Below are 23,845 nucleotides of genomic sequence, written 5' to 3' on the forward strand. Positions count from 1 at the left end.
GAACTCAATTGTAAGTGTATTATATGATGTAGCGTTTTGAGAACTCTATTGTAAGTGTATTATATGATGTAACGCATTAAGAACTCAATTGTAAGTGTATTATATGGTGTAACGCATTAAGAACTCTATTGTAAGTGTGTTATATGATGTAGCGCATTAAGAACTCAATTGTAAGTGTATTATATGATGTAACGCATTAAGAACTCAATTGTATGTGTATTATATGGTGTAACGCATTAAGAACTCAGTTGTATGTGTATTATATGGTGTAACGCATTAAGAACTCAATTGTAAGTGTATTGTATGGTGTAGCGCATTAAGAACTCAATTGTAAGTGTATTATATGGTGTAACGCATTAAGAACTCAATTGTAAGTGTATTATATGGTGTAACGCATTAAGAACTCTATTGTAAGTGTATTATATGATGTAACGCATTAAGAACTCAATTGTAAGTGTATTATATGATGTAACGCATTAAGAACTCAATTGTATGTGTATTATATGGTGTAACGCATTAAGAACTCAATTGCATGTGTATTATATGGTGTAACGCATTAAGAACTCAATTGTAAGTGTATTGTATGGTGTAGCGCATTAAGAACTCTACTGTAAGTGTATTATATGGTGTAACGCATTAAGAACTCAATTGTAAGTGTATTGTATGATGTAGCGTTTTGAGAACTCAATTGTAAGTGTATTATATGGTGTAACGCATTAAGAACTCAATTGTATGTGTATTATATGATGTAGCGCATTAAGAACTCTATTGTAAGTGTATTATATGATGTAGCGCATTAAGAACTCTATTGTAAGTGTATTATATGGTGTAGCGCATTAAGAACTCAATTGTAAGTGTATTATATGATGTAGCGCATTAAGAACTCAATTGTAAGTGTATTATATGGTGTAACGCATTAAGAACTCAATTGTAAGTGTATTATATGATGTAGCGAATTAAGAACTCAATTGTAAGTGTATTATATGGTGTAGCGCATTAAGAACTCAATTGTAAGTGTATTATATGATGTAGCTCATTAAGAACTCTATTGTAAGTGTATTATATGATGTAGCGCATTAAGAACTCAATTGTAAGTGTATTATATGGTGTAACGCATTAAGAACTCAATTGTAAGTGTATTATATGATGTAGCGCATTAAGAACTCAATTGTAAGTGTATTATATGGTGTAGCGCATTAAGAACTCAATTGTAAGTGTATTATATGATGTAGCGCATTAAGAACTCTATTGTAAGTGTATTATATGATGTAGCGCATTAAGAACTCTATTGTAAGTGTATTATATGGTGTAGCGCATTAAGAACTCAATTGTAAGTGTATTATATGGTGTAACGCATTAAGAACTCAATTGTAAGTGTATTATATGGTGTAGCGCATTAAGAAATCAATTGTAAGTGTATTATATGGTGTAGCGCATTAAGAATTCAATTGTAAGTGTATTATATGGTGTAACGCATTAAGAACTCAATTGTAAGTGTATTATATGGTGTAACGCATTAAGAACTCAATTGTAAGTGTATTATATGGTGTAGCGCATTAAGAACTCAATTGTAAGTGTATTATATGATGTAGCGCATTAAGAACTCATTTGTAAGTGTATTATATGGTGTAACGCATTAAGAACTAAATTGTAAGTGTATTATATGGTGTAGCGCATTAAGAACTCAATTGTAAGTGTATTATATGGTGTAACGCATTAAGAACTCAATTGTATGTGTATTATATGGTGTAACGCATTAAGAACTCAATTGTATGTGTATTATATGGTGTAACGCATTAAGAACTCTATTGTAAGTGTATTATATGGTGTAGCGCATTAAGAACTCAATTGTAAGTGTATTATATGATGTAGCGCATTAAGAACTCAATTGTAAGTGTATTATGTGATGTAGCGCATTAAGAACTCAATTGTAAGTGTAGTATATGGTGTAGCGCATTAAGAACTCAATTGTAAGTGTATTATATGGTGTAGCGCATTAAGAACTCAATTGTAAGTGTATTATATGATGTAGCGCATTAAGAACTCAATTGTAAGTGTATTATATGGTATAGCGCATAAGGAACTCAATTGTAAGTGTATTATATGGTGTAACGCATTAAGAACTCAATTGTAAGTGTATTATATGATGTAGCGCATTAAGAACTCAATTGTAAGTGTATTATATGGTGTAACGCATTAAGAACTCAATTGTAAGTGGATTATATGATGTAGCGCATTAAGAACTCTATTGTAAGTGTATTATATGGTGTAGCGCATAAAGAACTCAATTGTAAGTGTATTATATGATGTAGCGCATTAAGAACTCAATTGTAAGTGTATTATATGGTATAGCGCATAAGGAACTCAATTGTAAGTGTATTATATGGTGTAACGCATTAAGAACTCAATTGTAAGTGTATTATATGATGTAGCGCATTAAGAACTCAATTGTAAGTGTTTTATATGGTGTAACGCATTAAGAACTCAATTGTAAGTGTATTATATGATGTAGCGCATTAAGAACTCAATTGCAAGTGTATTATATGGTGTAGCGCATTAAGAACTCAATTGTAAGTGTATTATATGGTGTAACGCATTGAGAACTCAATTGTAAGTGTATTATATGGTGTAACGCATTAAGAACTCAATTGTAAGTGTATTATATGATGTAGCGCATTAAGAACTCAATTGTAAGTGTATTATATGGTATAGCGCATAAGGAACTCAATTCTAAGTGTATAATATGATGTAACGCATCAAGAACTGAATTGTAAGTGTATTATATGTTGTAGCGCATTAAGAACTCAATTGTAAGTGTATTATATGATGTAGCGCATTAAGAACTCAATTGTAAGTGTATTGTATGGTGTAGCGCATTGAGAACTCTATTGTAAGTGTATTATATGGTGTAGCGCATTAAGAACTCAATTGTAAGTGTATTATATGATGTAACGCATTAAGACCTCAATTGTATGTGTATTATGTGGTGTAACGCATTAAGAACTCAATTGTAAGTGTATTATATGGTGTAACGCATTAAGAACTCAATTGTAAGTGTATTATATGATGTAGCGTTTTGAGAACTCTATTGTAAGTGTATTATATGATGTAACGCATTAAGAACTCAATTGTAAGTGTATTATATGGTGTAACGCATTAAGAACTCTATTGTAAGTGTATTATATGATGTAACGCATTAAGAACTCAATTGTAAGTGTATTATATGATGTAACGCATTAAGAACTCAATTGTATGTGTACTATATGGTGTAACGCATTAAGAACTCAATTGTAAGTGTATTGTATGGTGTAGCGCATTAAGAACTCAATTGTAAGTGTATTATATGGTGTAACGCATTAAGAACTCAATTGTAATGTATTATATGGTGTAACGCATTAAGAACTCAATTGTAAGTGTATTATATGGTGTAACGCATTAAGAACTCTATTGTAAGTGTATTATATGATGTAACGCATTAAGAACTCAATTGTAAGTGTATTATATGATGTAACGCATTAAGAACTCAATTGTATGTGTATTATATGGTGTAACGCATTAAGAACTCAATTGTATGTGTATTATATGGTGTAACGCATTAAGAACTCAATTGTAAGTGTATTGTATGGTGTAGCGCATTAAGAACTCTACTGTAAGTGTATTATATGGTGTAGCGCATTAAGAACTCAATTGTAAGTGTATTATATGATGTGGCGTTTTGAGAACTCAATTGTAAGTGTATTATATGGTGTAACGCATTAAGAACTCAATTGTATGTGTATTATATGATGTAGCGCATTAAAAACTCTATTGTAAGTGTATTATATGGTGTAGCGCATTAAGAACTCTATTGTAAGTGTATTATATGGTGTAGCGCATTAAGAACTCAATTGTAAGTGTATTATATGATGTAGCGCATTAAGAACTCAATTGTAAGTGTATTATATGGTGTAACGCATTAAGAACTCAATTGTAAGTGTATTATATGATGTAGCGCATTAAGAACTCAATTGTAAGTGTATTATATGGTGTAGCGCATTAAGAACTCAATTGTAAGTGTATTATATGATGTAGCGCATTAAGAACTCAATTGTAAGTGTATTATATGGTGTAACGCATTAAGAACTCAATTGTAAGTGTATTATATGATGTAGCGCATTAAGAACTCAATTGTAAGTGTATTATATGGTGTAGCGCATTAAGAACTCAATTGTAAGTGTATTATATGGTGTAGCGCATAAAGAACTCTATTGTAAGTGTATTATATGGTGTAACGCATTAAGAACTCAATTGTAAGTGTATTATATGGTGTAACGCATTAAGAACTCAATTGTAAGTGTATTATATGGTGTAACGCATTAAGAACTCAATTGTAAGTGTATTATATGATGTAGGGCATTAAGAACTCAATAGTAAGTGTATTATATGGTGTAGCGCATTAAGAACTCTATTGTAAGTGTATTATATGGTGTAGCGCATTAAGAACTCAATTGTAAGTGTATTATATGGTGTAACGCATTAAGAACTCAATTGTAAGTGTATTATATGGTGTAGCGCATTAAGAACTCAATTGTAAGTGTATTATATGGTGTACCGCATTAAACACTCTATTTTAAGTGTTTTATATGGTGTAGCGCATTAAGAACTCAATTGTAAGTGTATTATATGGTGTAGCGCATAAGGACTCAATTGTAAGTGTATTATATGGTGTAGCGCATTAAGAACTCAATTGTAAGTGTATTATATGGTGTAGCGCATTAAGAACTCAATTGTAAGTGTATTATATGGTGTAGCGCATAAGGACTCAATTGTAAATGTATTATATGGTGTAGCGCATTAAACACTCTATTTTAAGTGTATTATATGGTGTAGCGCATTAAGAACTCAATTGTAAGTGTATTATATGGTGTAGCGCATAAGGACTCAATTGTAAGTGTATTATATGGTGTAGCGCATTAAACACTCTATTGTAAGTGTATTCTATGGTGTAGCGCATTAAGAACTCAATTGTAAGTGTATTATATGGTGTAGCGCATAAGGACTCAATTGTAAATGTATTATATGGTGTAGCGCATTAAACACTCTATTTTAAGTGTATTATATGGTGTAGCGCATTAAGAACTCAATTGTAAGTGTATTATATGGTGTAGCGCATTAAACACTCTATTTTAAGTGTATTATATGGTGTAGCGCATTAAGAACTCTATCGTAAGTGTATTATATGGTGTAGCGCATAAGGACTCAATTGTAAGTGTATTATATGGTGTAACGCATTAAGAACTCAATTGTAAGTGTATTATATGGTGTAACGCATTAAGAACTCAATTGTAAGTGTATTATATGGTGTAGCGCATAAGGAACTCAATTCTAAGTGTATTATATGATGTAACGCATTAAGAACTCAACTGTAAGTGTATTATATGATGTAGCGCATTAAGAACTCGATTGTAAGTGTATTATATGGTGTAGCGCATAAAGAACTCTATTGTAAGTGTATTATATGGTGTAGCGCATTAAGAACTCAATTGTAAGTGTATTATATGGTGTAACGCATTAAGAACTCAATTGTAATTGTATTATATGGTGTAACGCATTAAGAACTCAATTGTAAGTGTATTATATGATGTAGCGCATTAAGAACTCAATTGTAAGTGTATTATATGATGTAGCGCATTAAGAACTCAATTGTAAGTGTATTATATGGTGTAGCGCATTAAGAATTCAATTGTAAGTGTATTATATGGTGTAACGCATTAAGAACTCAATTGTAAGTGTATTATATGGTGTAACGCATTAAGAACTCAATTGTAAGTGTGTTACATGGTGTAACGCATTAAGAACTCAATTGTAAGTGTATTATATGATGTAGCGCATTAAGAACTCAATTGTAAGTGTATTATATGGTGTAACGCATTAAGAATTCAATTGTAAGTGTATTATATGTTGTAGCGCATTAAGAACTCAATTGTAAGTGTATTATATGGTGTAACGCATCAAGAACTCAATTGTAAGTGTATTATATGATGTAGCGCATTAAGAACTCAATTGTAACTGTATTATATGATGTAGCGCATTAAGAACTGTATTGTAAGTGTATTATATGGTGTAGCGCATTAAGAACTCAATTGTAAGTGCATTATATGATGTAGCGCATTAAGAACTCAATTGTAAGTGTATTATATGGTGTAGCGCATTAAGAACTCAATTGTAAGTGTATTATATGATGTAACGCATTGAGAACTCAATTGTAAGTGTATTATACGGTGTAACGCATTAAGAACTCAATTGTAAGTGTATTATATGATGTAGCGCATTAAGAACTCAATTGTAAGTGTATTATATGGTATAGCGCATAAGGAACTCAATTCTAAGTGTATTATATGATGTAACGCATTAAGAACTCAATTGTAAGTGTATTATATGATGTAGCGCATTAAGAACTCAATTGTAAGTGTATTATATGGTGTAACGCATTAAGAACTCAATTGTAAGTGTATTATATGATGTAGCGCATTAAGAACTCAATTGTAAGTGTATTATATGCTATAGCGCATAAGGAACTCAATTGTAAGTGTATTATATGGTGTAAGGCATTAAGAACTCAATTGTAAGTGTATTATATGATGTAGCGCATTAAGAACTCAATTGTAAGTGTTATATATGGTGTGACGCATTAAGAACTCAATTGTAAGTGTATTATATGATGTAGCGCATTAAGAACTCAATTGCAAGTGTATTATATGGTGTAGCGCATTAAGAACTCAATTGTAAGTGTATTATATGGTGTAACGCATTGAGAACTCAATTGTAAGTGTATTATATGGTGTAACGCATTGAGAACTCAATTGTAAGTGTATTATATGGTGTAACGCATTAAGAACTCAATTGTAAGTGTATCATATGATGCAGCGCATTAAGAACACAATTCTAAGTGTATTATATGGTATAGCGCATAAGGAACTCAATTCTAAGTGTATTATATGATGTAACGCATCAAGAACTCAATTGTAAGTGTATTAAATGATGTAGCGGATTAAGAACTCAATTGTAAGTGTATTATATGATGTAGCGTATTAAGAACTCAATTGTAAGTGTATTATATGGTGTAACGCATTAAGAACTCAATTGTAAGTGTATTGTATGGTGTAGCGCATTAAGAACTCTATTGTAAGTGTATTATATGGTGTAACGCATTAAGAACTCAATTGTAAGTGTATTATATGATGTAGCGTTTTGAGAACTCAATTGTAAGTGTATTATATGGTGTAACGCATTAAGAACTCAATTGTATGTGTATTATATGATGTAGCGCATTATTAACTCTATTGTAAGTGTATTATATGGTGTAGCGCATTAAGAACTCAATTGTAAGTGTATTATATGATGTAACGCATTAAGAACTCAATTGTATGTGTATTATATGGTGTAACGCATTAAGAACTCAATTGTAAGTGTATTATATGGTGTAACGCATTAAGAACTCAATTGTAAGTGTATTGTATGGTGTAGCGCATTAAGAACTCTATCGTAAGTGTATTATTTTTTGTAACGCATTAAGAACTCAATTGTAAGTGTATTATATGATGTAGCGTTTTGAGAACTCTATTGTAAGTGTATTATATGATGTAACGCATTAAGAACTCAATTGTAAGTGTATTATATGGTGTAACGCATTAAGAACTCTATTGTAAGTGCATTATATGATGTAACGCATTAAGAACTCAATTGTAAGTGTATTATATGATGTAACGCATTAAGAACTCAATTGTATGTGTATTATATGGTGTAACGCATTAACAACTCAGTTGTATGTGTATTATATGGTGTAACGCATTAAGAACTCAATTGTAAGTGTATTCTATGGTGTAGCGCATTAAGAACTCAATTGTAAGTGTATTATATGGTGTAACGCATTAAGAACTCTATTGTAAGTGTATTATATGGTGTAACGCATTAAGAACTCTATTGTAAGTGTATTATATGATGTAACGCATTAAGAACTCAATTGTAAGTGTATTCTATGATGTAACGCATTAATTACTCAATTGTATGTGTATTATATGGTGCAACGCATTAAGAACTCAATTGTAAGAGTATTATATGATGTAGCGCATTAAGAACTCTATTGTAAGTGTATTATATGGTGTAGCGCATTAAGAACTCAATTGTAAGTGTATTATATGGTGTAGCGCATTAAGAACTCAATTGTAAGTGTATTATATGGTGTAACGCATTAAGAACTCAATTGTAAGTGTATTATATGGTGTAACGCATTAAGAAATCAATTGTAAGTGTATTATATGATGTAGCGCATTAAGAACTCTATTGTAAGTGTATTATATGGTGTAGCGCATTAAGAACTCAATTCTAAGTGTGTTATATGATGTAACGCATTAAGAACTCAATTGTAAGTGTATTATATGGTGTAGCGCATTAAGAACTCAATTGTAAGTGTATTATATGGTGTAGCGCATTAAGAATTCAATTGTAAGTGTATTATATGGTGTAACGCATTAAGAACTCAATTGTAAGTGTATTATATGGTGTAACTCATTAAGAACTCAATTGTAAGTGTAATATATGGTGTAGCGTTTTGAGAACTCAATTGTAAGTGTATTATATGGTGTAACGCATTAAGAACTCAATTGTATGTGTATTATATGATGTAGCGCATTATTAACTCTATTGTAAGTGTATTATATGGTGTAGCGCATTAAGAACTCAGTTGTAAGTGTATTATATGATGTAACGCATTAAGAACTCAATTGTATGTGTATTATATGGTGTAACGCATTAAGAACTCAATTGTAAGTGTATTATATGGTGTAACGCATTAAGAACTCAATTGTAAGTGTATTGTATGGTTTGTATGGTGTAGCGCATTAAGAACTCTATTGTAAGTGTATTATATGGTGTAACGCATTAAGAACTCAATTGTAAGTGTATTATATGATGTAGCGTTTTGAGAACTCTATTGTAAGTGTATTATATGATGTAACGCATTAAGAACTCAATTGTAAGTGTATTATATGGTGTAACGCATTAAGAACTCTATTGTAAGTGTGTTATATGATGTAACGCATTAAGAACTCAATTGTAAGTGTATTATATGATGTAACGCATTAAGAACTCAATTGTATGTGTATTATATGGTGTAACGCATTAAGAACTCAGTTGTATGTGTATTATATGGTGTAACGCATTAAGAACTCAATTGTAAGTGTATTGTATGGTGTAGCGCATTAAGAACTCAATTGTAAGTGTATTATATGGTGTAACGCATTAAGAACTCAATTGTAAGTGTATTATATGGTGTAACGCATTAAGAACTCTATTGTAAGTGTATTATATGATGTAACGCATTAAGAACTCAATTGTAAGTGTATTATATGATGTAACGCATTAAGAACTCAATTGTATGTGTATTATATGGTGTAACGCATTAAGAACTCAATTGTATGTGTATTATATGGTGTAACGCATTAAGAACTCAATTCTAAGTGTATTGTATGGTGTAGCGCATTAATAACTCTACTGTAAGTGTATTATATAGTGTAACGCATTAAGAACTCAATTGTAAGTGTATTATATGATGTAGCGTTTTGAGAACTCAATTGTAAGTGTATTATATGGTGTAACGCATTAAGAACTCAATTGTATGTGTATTATATGATGTAGCGCATTAAGAACTCTATTGTAAGTGTATTATATGATGTAGCTCATTAAGAACTCTATTGTAAGTGTATTATATGGTGTAGCGCATTAAGAACTCAATTGTAAGTGTATTATATGATGTAGCGCATTAAGAACTCAATTGTAAGTGTATCATATGGTGTAACGCATTAAGAACTCAATTGTAAGTGTATTATATGATGTAGCGAATTAAGAACTCAATTGTAAGTGTATTATATGGTGTAGCGCATTAAGAACTCAATTGTAAGTGTATTATATGATGTAGCTCATTAAGAACTCTATTGTAAGTGTATTATATGATGTAGCGCATTAAGAACTCAATTGTAAGTGTATTATATGGTGTAACGCATTAAGAACTCAATTGTAAGTGTATTATATGATGTAGCGCATTAAGAACTCAATTGTAAGTGTATTATATGGTGTAGCGCATTAACAACTCAATTGTAAGTGTATTATATGATGTAGCGCATTAAGAACTCTATTGTAAGTGTATTATATGATGTAGCGCATTAAGAACTCTATTGTAAGTGTATTATATGGTGTAGCGCATTAAGAACTCAATTGTAAGTGTATTATATGGTGTAACGCATTAAGAACTCAATTGTAAGTGTATTATATGGTGTAGCGCATTAAGAAATCAATTGTAAGTGTATTATATGGTGTAGCGCATTAAGAATTCAATTGTAAGTGTATTATATGGTGTAACGCATTAAGAACTCAATTGTAAGTGTATTATATGGTGTAACGCATTAAGAACTCAATTGTAAGTGTATTATATGGTGTAGCGCATTAAGAACTCAATAGTAAGTGTATTATATGATGTAGCGCATTAAGAACTCATTTGTAAGTGTATTATATGGTGTAACGCATTAAGAACTAAATTGTAAGTGTATTATATGGTGTAGCGCATTAAGAACTCAATTGTAAGTGTATTATATGGTGTAACGCATTAAGAACTCAATTGTATGTGTATTATATGGTGTAACGCATTAAGAACTCAATTGTATGTGTATTATATGGTGTAACGCATTAAGAACTCTATTGTAAGTGTATTATATGGTGTAGCGCATTAAGAACTCAATTGTAAGTGTATTATATGATGTAGCGCATTAAGAACTCAATTGTAAGTGTATTATATGATGTAGCGCATTAAGAACTCAATTGTAAGTGTAGTATATGGTGTAGCGCATTAAGAACTCAATTGTAAGTGTATTATATGGTGTAGCGCATTAAGAACTCAATTGTAAGTGTATTATATGATGTAGCGCATTAAGAACTCAATTGTAAGTGTATTATATGGTATAGCGCATAAGGAACTCAATTGTAACTGTATTATATGGTGTAACGCATTAAGAACTCAATTGTAAGTGTATTATATGATGTAGCGCATTAAGAACTCAATTGTAAGTGTATTATATGGTGTAACGCATTAAGAACTCAATTGTAAGTGGATTATATGATGTAGCGCATTAAGAACTCTATTGTAAGTGTATTATATGGTGTAGCGCATAAAGAACTCAATTGTAAGTGTATTATATGATGTAGCGCATTAAGAACTCAATTGTAAGTGTATTATATGGTATAGCGCATAAGGAACTCAATTGTAAGTGTATTATATGGTGTAACGCATTAAGAACTCAATTGTAAGTGTATTATATGATGTAGCGCATTAAGAACTCAATTGTAAGTGTTTTATATGGTGTAACGCATTAAGAACTCAATTGTAAGTGTATTATATGATGTAGCGCATTAAGAACTCAATTGCAAGTGTATTATATGGTGTAGCGCATTAAGAACTCAATTGTAAGTGTATTATATGGTGTAACGCATTGAGAACTCAATTGTAAGTGTATTATATGGTGTAACGCATTAAGAACTCAATTGTAAGTGTATTATATGATGTAGCGCATTAAGAACTCAATTCTAAGTGTATTATATGGTATAGCGCATAAGGAACTCAATTCTAAGTGTATAATATGATGTAACGCATCAAGAACTCAATTGTAAGTGTATTATATGATGTAGCGCATTAAGAACTCAATTGTAAGTGTATTATATGATGTAGCGCATTAAGAACTCAATTGTAAGTGTATTGTATGGTGTAGCGCATTAAGAACTCTATTGTAAGTGTATTATATGGTGTAACGCATTAAGAACTCAATTGTAAGTGTATTATATGATGTAGCGTTTTGAGAACTCAATTGTAAGTGTATTATATGGTGTAACGCATTAAGAACTCAATTGTATGTGTATTATATGATGTAGCGCATTATTAACTCTATTGTAAGTGTATTATATGGTCTAGCGCATTAAGAACTCAATTGTAAGTGTATTATATGATGTAACGCATTAAGAACTCAATTGTTTGTGTATTATATGGTGTAACGCATTAAGAACTCAATTGTAAGTGTATTATATGGTGTAACGCATTAAGAACTCAATTGTAAGTGTATTGTATGGTGTAGCGCATTAAGAACTCTATTGTAAGTGTATTATATGGTGTAACGCATTAAGAACTCAATTGTAAGTGTATTATATGATGTAGCGTTTTGAGAACTCTATTGTAAGTGTATTATATGATGTAACGCATTAAGAACTCAATTGTAAGTGTATTATATGGTGTAACGCATTAAGAACTCTATTGTAAGTGTATTATATGATGTAACGCATTAAGAACTCAATTGTAAGTGTATTATATGATGTGACGCATTAAGAACTCAATTGTATGTGTATTATATGGTGTAACGCATTAAGAACTCAGGTGTATGTGTATTATATGGTGTAACGCATTAAGAACTCAATTGTAAGTGTATTGTATGGTGTAGCGCATTAAGAACTCAATTGTAAGTGTATTATATGGTGTAACGCATTAAGAACTCTATTGTAAGTGTATTATATGGTGTAACGCATTAAGAACTCTATTGTAAGTGTATTATATGATGTAACGCATTAAGAACTCAATTGTAAGTGTATTATATGATGTAACGCATTAAGAACTCAATTGTATGTGTATTATATGGTGTAACGCATTAAGAACTCAATTGTATGTGTATTATATGGTGTAACGCATTAAGAACTCAATTGTAAGTGTATTGTATGGTGTAGCGCATTAAGAACTCTATTGTAAGTGTGTTATATGGTGTAACGCATTAAGAACTCAATTGTAAGTGTATTATATGATGTAGCGTTTTGAGAACTCAATTGTAAGTGTATTATATGGTGTAACGCATTAAGAACTCAATTGTAAGTGTATTATATGGTGTAACGCATTAAGAATTCAATTGTAAGTGTATTATATGGTGTAGCGTTTTGAGAACTCAATTGTAAGTGTATTATATGGTGTAACGCATTAAGAACTCAATTGTAAGTGTATTGTATGGTGTAACGCATTAAGAACTCAATTGTATGTGTATTATATGATGTAGCGCATTAAGAACTCTATTGTAAGTGTATTATATGATCTAGCGCATTAAGAACTCAATTGTAAGTGTATTCTATGGTGTAACGCATTAAGAACTCAATTGTATGTGTATTATATGGTGTAAGGCATTAAGAACTCAATTGTAAGTGTATTATATGATGTAGCGCATTAAGAACTCTATTGTAAGTGTATTATATGGTGAAGCGCATTAAGAACTCAATTGTAAGTGTATTATATGATGAAGCGCATTAAGAACTCAATTGTAAGTGTATTATATGGTGTAACGCATTAAGAACTCAATTGTAAGTGTATTATATGGTGTAACGCATTAAGAACTCAATTGTAAGTGTATCATATGATGTAGCGCATTAAGAACTCTATTGTAAGTGTATAATATGGTGTAACGCATTAAGAACTCAATTGTAAGTAAATTATATGATGTAGCGCATTAAGAACTCTATTGTAAGTGTATTATATGGTGTAGCGCATTAAGAACTCAATTCTAAGTGTATTATATGATGTAACGCATTAAGAACTCAATTGTAAGTGTATTATATGGTGTAGCGCATTAAGAACTCAATTGTAAGTGTATTATATGGTGTAGCGCATTAAGAATTCAATTGTAAGTGTATTATATGGTGTAACGCATTAAGAACTCAATTGTAAGTGTATTATATGGTGTAACGCATTAAGAATTCAATTGTAAGTGTATTATATGGTGTAGCGTTTTGAGAACTCAATTGTAAGTGTATTATATGGTGTAACGCATTAAGAACTCAATTGTATGTGTATTATATGATGTAGCGCATTATTAACTCTATTGTAAGTGTATTATATGGTGTAGCGCATTAAGAACTCAATTGTAAGTGTATTATATGATGTAACGCATTAAGAACTCAATTGTATGTGTATTATGTGGTGTAACGCATTAAGAACTCAATTGTAAGTGTATTATATGGTGTACGGCATTAAGAACTCAATTGTAAGTGTATTGTATGGTGTAGCGCATTAAGAACTCTATTGTAAGTGTATTATATGGTGTAACGCATTAAGAACTCAATTGTAAGTGTATTATATGATGTAGCGTTTTGAGAACTCTATTGTAAGTGTATTATATGATGTAACGCATTAAGAACTCAATTGTAAGTGTATTATATGGTGTAACGCATTAAGAACTCTATTGTAAGTGTATTATATGATGTAACGCATTAAGAACTCAATTGTAAGTGTATTATATGATGTAACGCATTAAGAACTCAATTGTATGTGTATTATATGGTGTAACGCATTAAGAACTCAGTTGTATGTGTATTATATGGTGTAACGCATTAAGAACTCAATTGTAAGTGTATTGTATGGTGTAGCGCATTAAGAACTCAATTGTAAGTGTATTATATGGTGTAACGCATTAAGAACTCAATTGTAAGTGTATTATATGGTGTAACGCATTAAGAACTCAATTGTAAGTGTATTATATGGTGTAACGCATTAAGAACTCTATTGTAAGTGTATTATATGATGTAACGCATTAAGAACTCAATTGTAAGTGTATTATATGATGTAACGCATTAAGAACTCAATTGTATGTGTATTATATGGTGTAACGCATTAAGAACTCAATTGTATGTGTATTATATGGTGTAACGCATTAAGAACTCAATTGTAAGTGTATTGTATGGTGTAGCGCATTAAGAACTCTACTGTAAGTGTATTATATGGTGTAGCGCATTAAGAACTCAATTGTAAGTGTATTATATGATGTAGCGTTTTGAGAACTCAATTGTAAGTGTATTATATGGTGTAACGCATTAAGAACTCAATTGTATGTGTATTATATGATGTAGCGCATTAAGAACTCTATTGTAAGTGTATTATATGGTGTAGCGCATTAAGAACTCTATTGTAAGTGTATTATATGGTGTAGCGCATTAAGAACTCAATTGTAAGTGTATTATATGATGTAGCGCATTATGAACTCAATTGTAAGTGTACTATATGGTGTAACGCATTAAGAACTCAATTGTAAGTGTATTATATGATGTAGCGCATTAAGAACTCAATTGTAAGTGTATTATATGGTGTAGCGCATTAAGAACTCAATTGTAAGTGTATTATATGATGTAGCGCATTAAGAACTCAATTGTAAGTGTATTATATGGTGTAACGCATTAAGAACTCAATTGTAAGTGTATTATATGATGTAGCGCATTAAGAACTCAATTGTAAGTGTATTATATGGTGTAGCGCATTAAGAACTCAATTGTAAGTGTATTATATGATGTAGCGCATTAAGAACTCTATTGTAAGTGTATTATGTGATGTAGCGCATTAAGAACTCTATTGTAAGTGTATTATATGGTGTAGCGCATTAAGAACTCAATTGTAAGTGTATTATATGGTGTAGCGCATTAAGAATTCAATTGTAAGTGTATTATATGGTGTAACGCATTAAGAACTCAATTATAAGTGTATTATATGGTGTAACGCATTAAGAACTCAATTGTAAGTGTATTATATGGTGTAACGCATTAAGAACTCAATTGTAAGTGTATTATATGGTGTAGCGCATAAGGAACTCAATTCTAAGTGTATTATATGATGTAACGCATTAAGAACTCAATTGTAAGTGTATTATATGATGTAGCGCATTAAGAACTCAATTGTAAGTGTATTATATGGTGTAGCGCATAAAGAACTCTATTGTAAGTGTATTATATGGTGTAGCGCATTAAGAACTCAATTGTAAGTGTATTATATGGTGTAACGCATTAAGAACTCAATTGTAAGTGTATTATATGGTGTAACGCATTAAGAACTCAATTGTAAGTGTATTATATGATGTAGCGCATTAAGAACTCAATAGTAAGTGTATTATATGGTGTAGCGCATTAAGAACACTATTGTAAGTGTATTATATGGTGTAGCGCATTAAGAACTCAATTGTAAGTGTATTATATGGTGTAACGCATTAAGAACTCAATTGTAAGTGTATTATATGGTGTAGCGCATTAAGAACTCAATTGTAAGTGTATTATATGGTGTAGCGCATTAAACACTCTATTTTAAGTGTTTTATATGGTGTAGCGCATTAAGAACTCAATTGTAAGTGTATTATATGGTGTAGCGCATAAGGACTCAATTGTAAGTGTATTATATGGTGTAGCGCATTAAGAACTCAATTGTAAGTGTATTATATGGTGTAGCGCATTAAGAACTCAATTGTAAGTGTATTATATGGTGTAGCGCATAAGGACTCAATTGTAAATGTATTATATGGTGTAGCGCATTAAACACTCTATTTTAAGTGTATTATATGGTGTAGCGCATTAAGAACTCAATTGTAAGTGTATTATATGGTGTAGCGCATAAGGACTCAATTGTAAGTGTATAATATGGTGTAGCGCATTAAACACTCTATTGTAAGTGTATTATATGGTGTAGCGCATTAAGAACTCAATTGTAAGTGTATTATATGGTGTAGCGCATAAGGACTCAATTGTAAATGTATTATATGGTGTAGCGCATTAAACACTCTATTTTAAGTGTATTATATGGTGTAGCGCATTAAGAACTCAATTGTAAGTGTATTATATGGTGTAGCGCATTAAACACTCTATTTTAAGTGTATTATATGGTGTAGCGCATTAAGAACTCTATCGTAAGTGTATTATATGGTGTAGCGCATAAGGACTCAATTGTAAGTGTATTATATGGTGTAACGCATTAAGAACTCAATTGTAAGTGTATTATATGGTGTAACGCATTAAGAACTCAATTGTAAGTGTATTATATGGTGTAGCGCATAAGGAACTCAATTCTAAGTGTATTATATGATGTAACGCATTAAGAACTCAATTGTAAGTGTATTATATGATGTAGCGCATTAAGAACTCAATTGTAAGTGTATTATATGGTGTAGCGCATAAAGAACTCTATTGTAAGTGTATTATATGGTGTAGCGCATTAAGAACTCAATTGTAAGTGTATTATATGGTGTAACGCATTAAGAACTCAATTGTAAGTGTATTATATGGTGTAACGCATTAAGAACTCAATTGTAAGTGTATTATATGATGTAGCCCATTAAGAACTCAATAGTAAGTGTATTATATCGTGTAGCCCATTAAGAACTCTATTGTAAGTGTATTATATGGTGTAGCGCATTAAGAACTCAATTGTAAGTGTATTATATGGTGTAACGCATTAAGAACTCAATTGTAAGTGTATTATATGGTGTAGCGCATTAAGAACTCAATTGTAAGTGTAATATATTGTGTAACGCATTAAGAACTCAATTGTAAGTGTATTATATGGTGTAGCGCATAAGGAACTCAATTCTAAGTGTATTATATGATGTAACGCATTAAGAACTCAACTGTAAGTGTATTATATGATGTAGCGCATTAAGAACTCAATTCTAAGTGTATTATATGGTGCAGCGCATTAAGAACTCTATTGTAAGTGTATTATATGGTGTAACGCATTAAGAACTCAATTGTAAGTGTATTATATGATGTAGCGCATTAAGAACTCAATTGTAAGTGTATTGTATGGTGTTGTTCATTAAGAACTCTATTGTAAGTGTATTATATGGTGTAACGCATTAAGAACTCAATTGTAAGTGTATTATATGATGTAGCGTTTTGAGAACTCAATTGTAAGTGTATTATATGGTGTAACGCATTAAGAACTCAATTGTATGTGTATTATATGATGTAGCGCATTATTAACTCTATTGTAAGTGTATTATATGGTCTAGCGCATTAAGAACTCAATTGTAAGTGTATTATATGATGTAACGCATTAAGAACTCAATTGTATGTGTATTATATGGTGTAACGCATTAAGAACTCAATTGTAAGTGTATTATATGGTGTAACGCATTAAGAACTCAATTGTAAGTGTATTGTATGGTGTAGCGCATTAAGAACTCTATTGTAAGTGTATTATATGGTGTAACGCATTAAGAACTCAATTGTAAGTGTATTATATGATGTAGCGTTTTGAGAACTCTATTGTAAGTGTATTATATGGTGTAACGCATTAAGAACTCTATTGTAAGTGTATTATATGATGTAACGCATTAAGAACTCAATTGTAAGTGTATTATATGATGTAACGCATTAAGAACTCAATTGTATGTGTATTATATGGTGTAACACATTAAGAACTCAGTTGTATGTGTATTATATGGTGTAACGCATTAAGAACTCAATTGTAAGTGTATTGTATGGTGTAGCGCATTAAGAACTCAATTGTAAGTGTATTATATGGTGTAACGCATTAAGAACTCTATTGTAAGTGTATTATATGGTGTAACGCATTAAGAACTCTATTGTAAGTGTATTATATGATGTAACGCATTAAGAACTCAATTGTAAGTGTATTATATGATGTAACGCATTAAGAACTCAATTGTATGTGTATTATATGGTGTAACGCATTAAGAACTCAATTGTATGTGTATTATATGGTGTAACGCATTAAGAACTCAATTGTAAGTGTATTGTATGGTGTAGCGCATTAAGAACTCTATTGTAAGTGTGTTATATGGTGTAACGCATTAAGAACTCAATTGTAAGTGTATTATATGATGTAGCGTTTTGAGAACTCAATTGTAAGTGTATTATATGGTGTAACGCATTAAGAACTCAATTGTATGTGTATTATATGATGTAGCGCATTAAGAACTCTATTGTAAGTGTATTATATGATCTAGCGCATTAAGAACTCAATTGTAAGTGTATTCTATGGTGTAACGCATTAAGAACTCAATTGTATGTGTATTATATGGTGTAACGCATTAAGAACTCAATTGTAAGTGTATTATATGATGTAGCGCATTAAGAACTCTATTGTAAGTGTATTATATGGTGTAGCGCATAAGGACTCAATTGTAAATGTATTATATGGTGTAGCGCATTAAACACTCTATTTTAAGTGTATTATATGGTGTAGCGCATTAAGAACTCAATTGTAAGTGTATTATATGGTGTAGCGCATAAGGACTCAATTGTAAGTGTATAATATGGTGTAGCGCATTAAACACTCTATTGTAAGTGTATTATATGGTGTAGCGCATTAAGAACTCAATTGTAAGTGTATTATATGGTGTAGCGCATAAGGACTCAATTGTAAATGTATTATATGGTGTAGCGCATTAAACACTCTATTTTAAGTGTATTATATGGTGTAGCGCATTAAGAACTCAATTGTAAGTGTATTATACGGTGTAGCGCATTAAACACTCTATTTTAAGTGTATTATATGGTGTAGCGCATTAAGAACTCTATCGTAAGTGTATTATATGGTGTAGCGCATAAGGACTCAATTGTAAGTGTATTATATGGTGTAACGCATTAAGAACTCAATTGTAAGTGTATTATATGGTGTAACGCATTAAGAACTCAATTGTAAGTGTATTATATGGTGTAGCGCATAAGGAACTCAATTCTAAGTGTATTATATGATGTAACGCATTAAGAACTCAATTGTAAGTGTATTATATCATGTAGCGCATTAAGAACTCAATTGTAAGTGTATTATATGGTGTAGCGCATAAAGAACTCTATTGTAAGTGTATTATATGGTGTAGCGCATTAAGAATTCAATTGTAAGTGTATTATATGGTGTAACGCATTAAGAACTCAATTGTAAGTGTATTATATGGTGTAACGCATTAAGAACTCAATTGTAAGTGTATTATATGATGTAGCGCATTAAGAACTCAATAGTAAGTGTATTATATCGTGTAGCCCATTAAGAACTCTATTGTAAGTGTATTATATGGTGTAGCGCATTAAGAACTCAATTGTAAGTGTATTATATGGTGTAACGCATTAAGAACTCAATTGTAAGTGTATTATATGGTGTAGCGCATTAAGAACTCAATTGTAAGTGTATTATATGGTGTAACGCATTAAGAACTCAATTGTAAGTGTATTATATGGTGTAGCGCATAAGGAACTCAATTCTAAGTGTATTATATGATGTAACGCATTAAGAACTCAATTGTAAGTGTATTATATGATGTAGCGCATTAAGAACTCAATTCTAAGTGTATTATATGGTGTAGCGCATTAAGAACTCTATTGTAAGTGTATTATATGGTGTAACGCATTAAGAACTCAATTGTAAGTGTATTATATGATGTAGCGCATTAAGAACTCAATCGTAAGTGTATTATATGATGTAGCGCATTAAGAACTCAATTGTAAGTGTATTATATGATGTAGCGCATTAAGAACTCAATTGTAAGTGTATTATATGATGTAGCGCATTAAGAACTCAATTGTAAGTGTAGTATATGGTGTAGCGCATTAAGAACTCAATTGTAAGTGTATTATATGGTGTAGCGCATTAAGAACTCAATTGTAAGTGTATTATATGATGTAGCGCATTAAGAACCCAATTGTAAGTGTATTATATGATGTATCGCATTAAGAACTCAATTGTAAGTGTATTATATGGTGTAACGCATTAAGAACTCAATTGCAAGTGGATTATATGATGTAGCGCATTAAGAACTCTATTGTAAGTGTATTATATGGTGTAGCGCATTCAGAACTCAATTGTAAGTGTATTATATGATGTAGCGCATTAAGAACTCAATTGTAAGTGTATTATATGGTATAGCCCATAAGGAACTCAATTGTAAGTGTATTATATGGTGTAACGCATTAAGAACTCAATTGTAAGTGTATTATATGATGTAGCGCATTAAGAGCTCAATTGTAAGTGTTTTATATGGTGTAACGCATTAAGAACTCAATTGTAAGTGTATTATATGATGTAGCGCATTAAGAACTCAATTGCAAGTGTATTATATGGTGTAGCGCATTAAGAACTCAATTGTAAGTGTATTATATGGTGTAACGCATTGAGAACTCTATTGTAAGTGTATTGTATGGTGTAGCGCATTAAGAACTCTATTGTAAGTGTATTATATGGTGTAACGCATTAAGAACTCAATTGTAAGTGTATTATATGATGTAGCGTTTTGAGAACTCTATTGTAAGTGTATTATATGATGTAACGCATTAAGAACTCAATTGTAAGTGTATTATATGGTGTAACGCATTAAGAACTCTATTGTAAGTGTATTATATGATGTAACGCATTAAGAACTCAATTGTAAGTGTATTATATGATGTAACGCATTAAGAACTCAATTGTATGTGTATTATATGGTGTAACGCATTAAGAACTCAGGTGTATGTGTATTATATGGTGTAACGCATTAAGAACTCAATTGTAAGTGTATTGTATGGTGTAGCGCATTAAGAACTCAATTGTAAGTGTATTATATGGTGTAACGCATTAAGAACTCTATTGTAAGTGTATTATATGGTGTAACGCATTAAGAACTCTATTGTAAGTGTATTATATGATGTAACGCATTAAGAACTCAATTGTAAGTGTATTATATGATGTAACGCATTAAGAACTCAATTGTATGTGTATTATATGGTGTAACGCATTAAGAACTCAATTGTGTGTGTATTATATGGTGTAACGCATTAAGAACTCAATTGTAAGTGTATTGTATGGTGTAGCGCATTAAGAACTCTATTGTAAGTGTGTTATATGGTGTAACGCATTAAGAACTCAATTGTAAGTGTATTATATGATGTAGCGTTTTGAGAACTCAATTGTAAGTGTATTATATGGTGTAACGCATTAAGAACTCAATTGTAAGTGTATTATATGGTGTAACGCATTAAGAATTCAATTGTAAGTGTATTATATGGTGTAGCGTTTTGAGAACTCAATTGTAAGTGTATTATATGGTGTAACGCATTAAGAACTCAATTGTAAGTGTATTGTATGGTGTAACGCATTAAGAACTCAATTGTATGTGTATTATATGATGTAGCGCATTAAGAACTCTATTGTAAGTGTATTATATGATCTAGCGCATTAAGAACTCAATTGTAAGTGTATTCTATGGTGTAACGCATTAAGAACTCAATTGTATGTGTATTATATGGTGTAAGGCATTAAGAACTCAATTGTAAGTGTATTATATGATGTAGCGCATTAAGAACTCTATTGTAAGTGTATTATATGGTGAAGCGCATTAAGAACTCAATTGTAAGTGTATTATATGATGAAGCGCATTAAGAACTCAATTGTAAGTGTATTATATGGTGTAACGCATTAAGAACTCAATTGTAAGTGTATTATATGGTGTAACGCATTAAGAACTCAATTGTAAGTGTATCATATGATGTAGCGCATTAAGAACTCTATTGTAAGTGTATAATATGGTGTAACGCATTAAGAACTCAATTGTAAGTAAATTATATGATGTAGCGCATTAAGAACTCTATTGTAAGTGTATTATATGGTGTAGCGCATTAAGAACTCAATTCTAAGTGTATTATATGATGTAACGCATTAAGAACTCAATTGTAAGTGTATTATATGGTGTAGCGCATTAAGAACTCAATTGTAAGTGTATTATATGGTGTAGCGCATTAAGAATTCAATTGTAAGTGTATTATATGGTGTAACGCATTAAGAACTCAATTGTAAGTGTATTATATGGTGTAACGCATTAAGAATTCAATTGTAAGTGTATTATATGGTGTAGCGTTTTGAGAACTCAATTGTAAGTGTATTATATGGTGTAACGCATTAAGAACTCAATTGTATGTGTATTATATGATGTAGCGCATTATTAACTCTATTGTAAGTGTATTATATGGTGTAGCGCATTAAGAACTCAATTGTAAGTGTATTATATGATGTAACGCATTAAGAACTCAATTGTATGTGTATTATGTGGTGTAACGCATTAAGAACTCAATTGTAAGTGTATTATATGGTGTACGGCATTAAGAACTCAATTGTAAGTGTATTGTATGGTGTAGCGCATTAAGAACTCTATTGTAAGTGTATTATATGGTGTAACGCATTAAGAACTCAATTGTAAGTGTATTATATGATGTAGCGTTTTGAGAACTCTATTGTAAGTGTATTATATGATGTAACGCATTAAGAACTCAATTGTAAGTGTATTATATGGTGTAACGCATTAAGAACTCTATTGTAAGTGTATTATATGATGTAACGCATTAAGAACTCAATTGTAAGTGTATTATATGATGTAACGCATTAAGAACTCAATTGTATGTGTATTATATGGTGTAACGCATTAAGAACTCAGTTGTATGTGTATTATATGGTGTAACGCATTAAGAACTCAATTGTAAGTGTATTGTATGGTGTAGCGCATTAAGAACTCAATTGTAAGTGTATTATATGGTGTAACGCATTAAGAACTCAATTGTAAGTGTATTATATGGTGTAACGCATTAAGAACTCAATTGTAAGTGTATTATATGGTGTAACGCATTAAGAACTCTATTGTAAGTGTATTATATGATGTAACGCATTAAGAACTCAATTGTAAGTGTATTATATGATGTAACGCATTAAGAACTCAATTGTATGTGTATTATATGGTGTAACGCATTAAGAACTCAGGTGTATGTGTATTATATGGTGTAACGCATTAAGAACTCAATTGTAAGTGTATTGTATGGTGTAGCGCATTAAGAACTCAATTGTAAGTGTATTATATGGTGTAACGCATTGAGAACTCTATTGTAAGTGTATTGTATGGTGTAGCGCATTAAGAACTCTATTGTAAGTGTATTATATGGTGTAACGCATTAAGAACTCAATTGTAAGTGTATTATATGATGTAGCGTTTTGAGAACTCTATTG

This window comes from Sinohyriopsis cumingii, chromosome 17, assembly GCF_028554795.1.
Source record: "Sinohyriopsis cumingii isolate HCF-2022 chromosome 17, ASM2855479v2, whole genome shotgun sequence".
NCBI classification, from domain to species: domain Eukaryota; kingdom Metazoa; phylum Mollusca; class Bivalvia; order Unionida; family Unionidae; genus Sinohyriopsis; species Sinohyriopsis cumingii.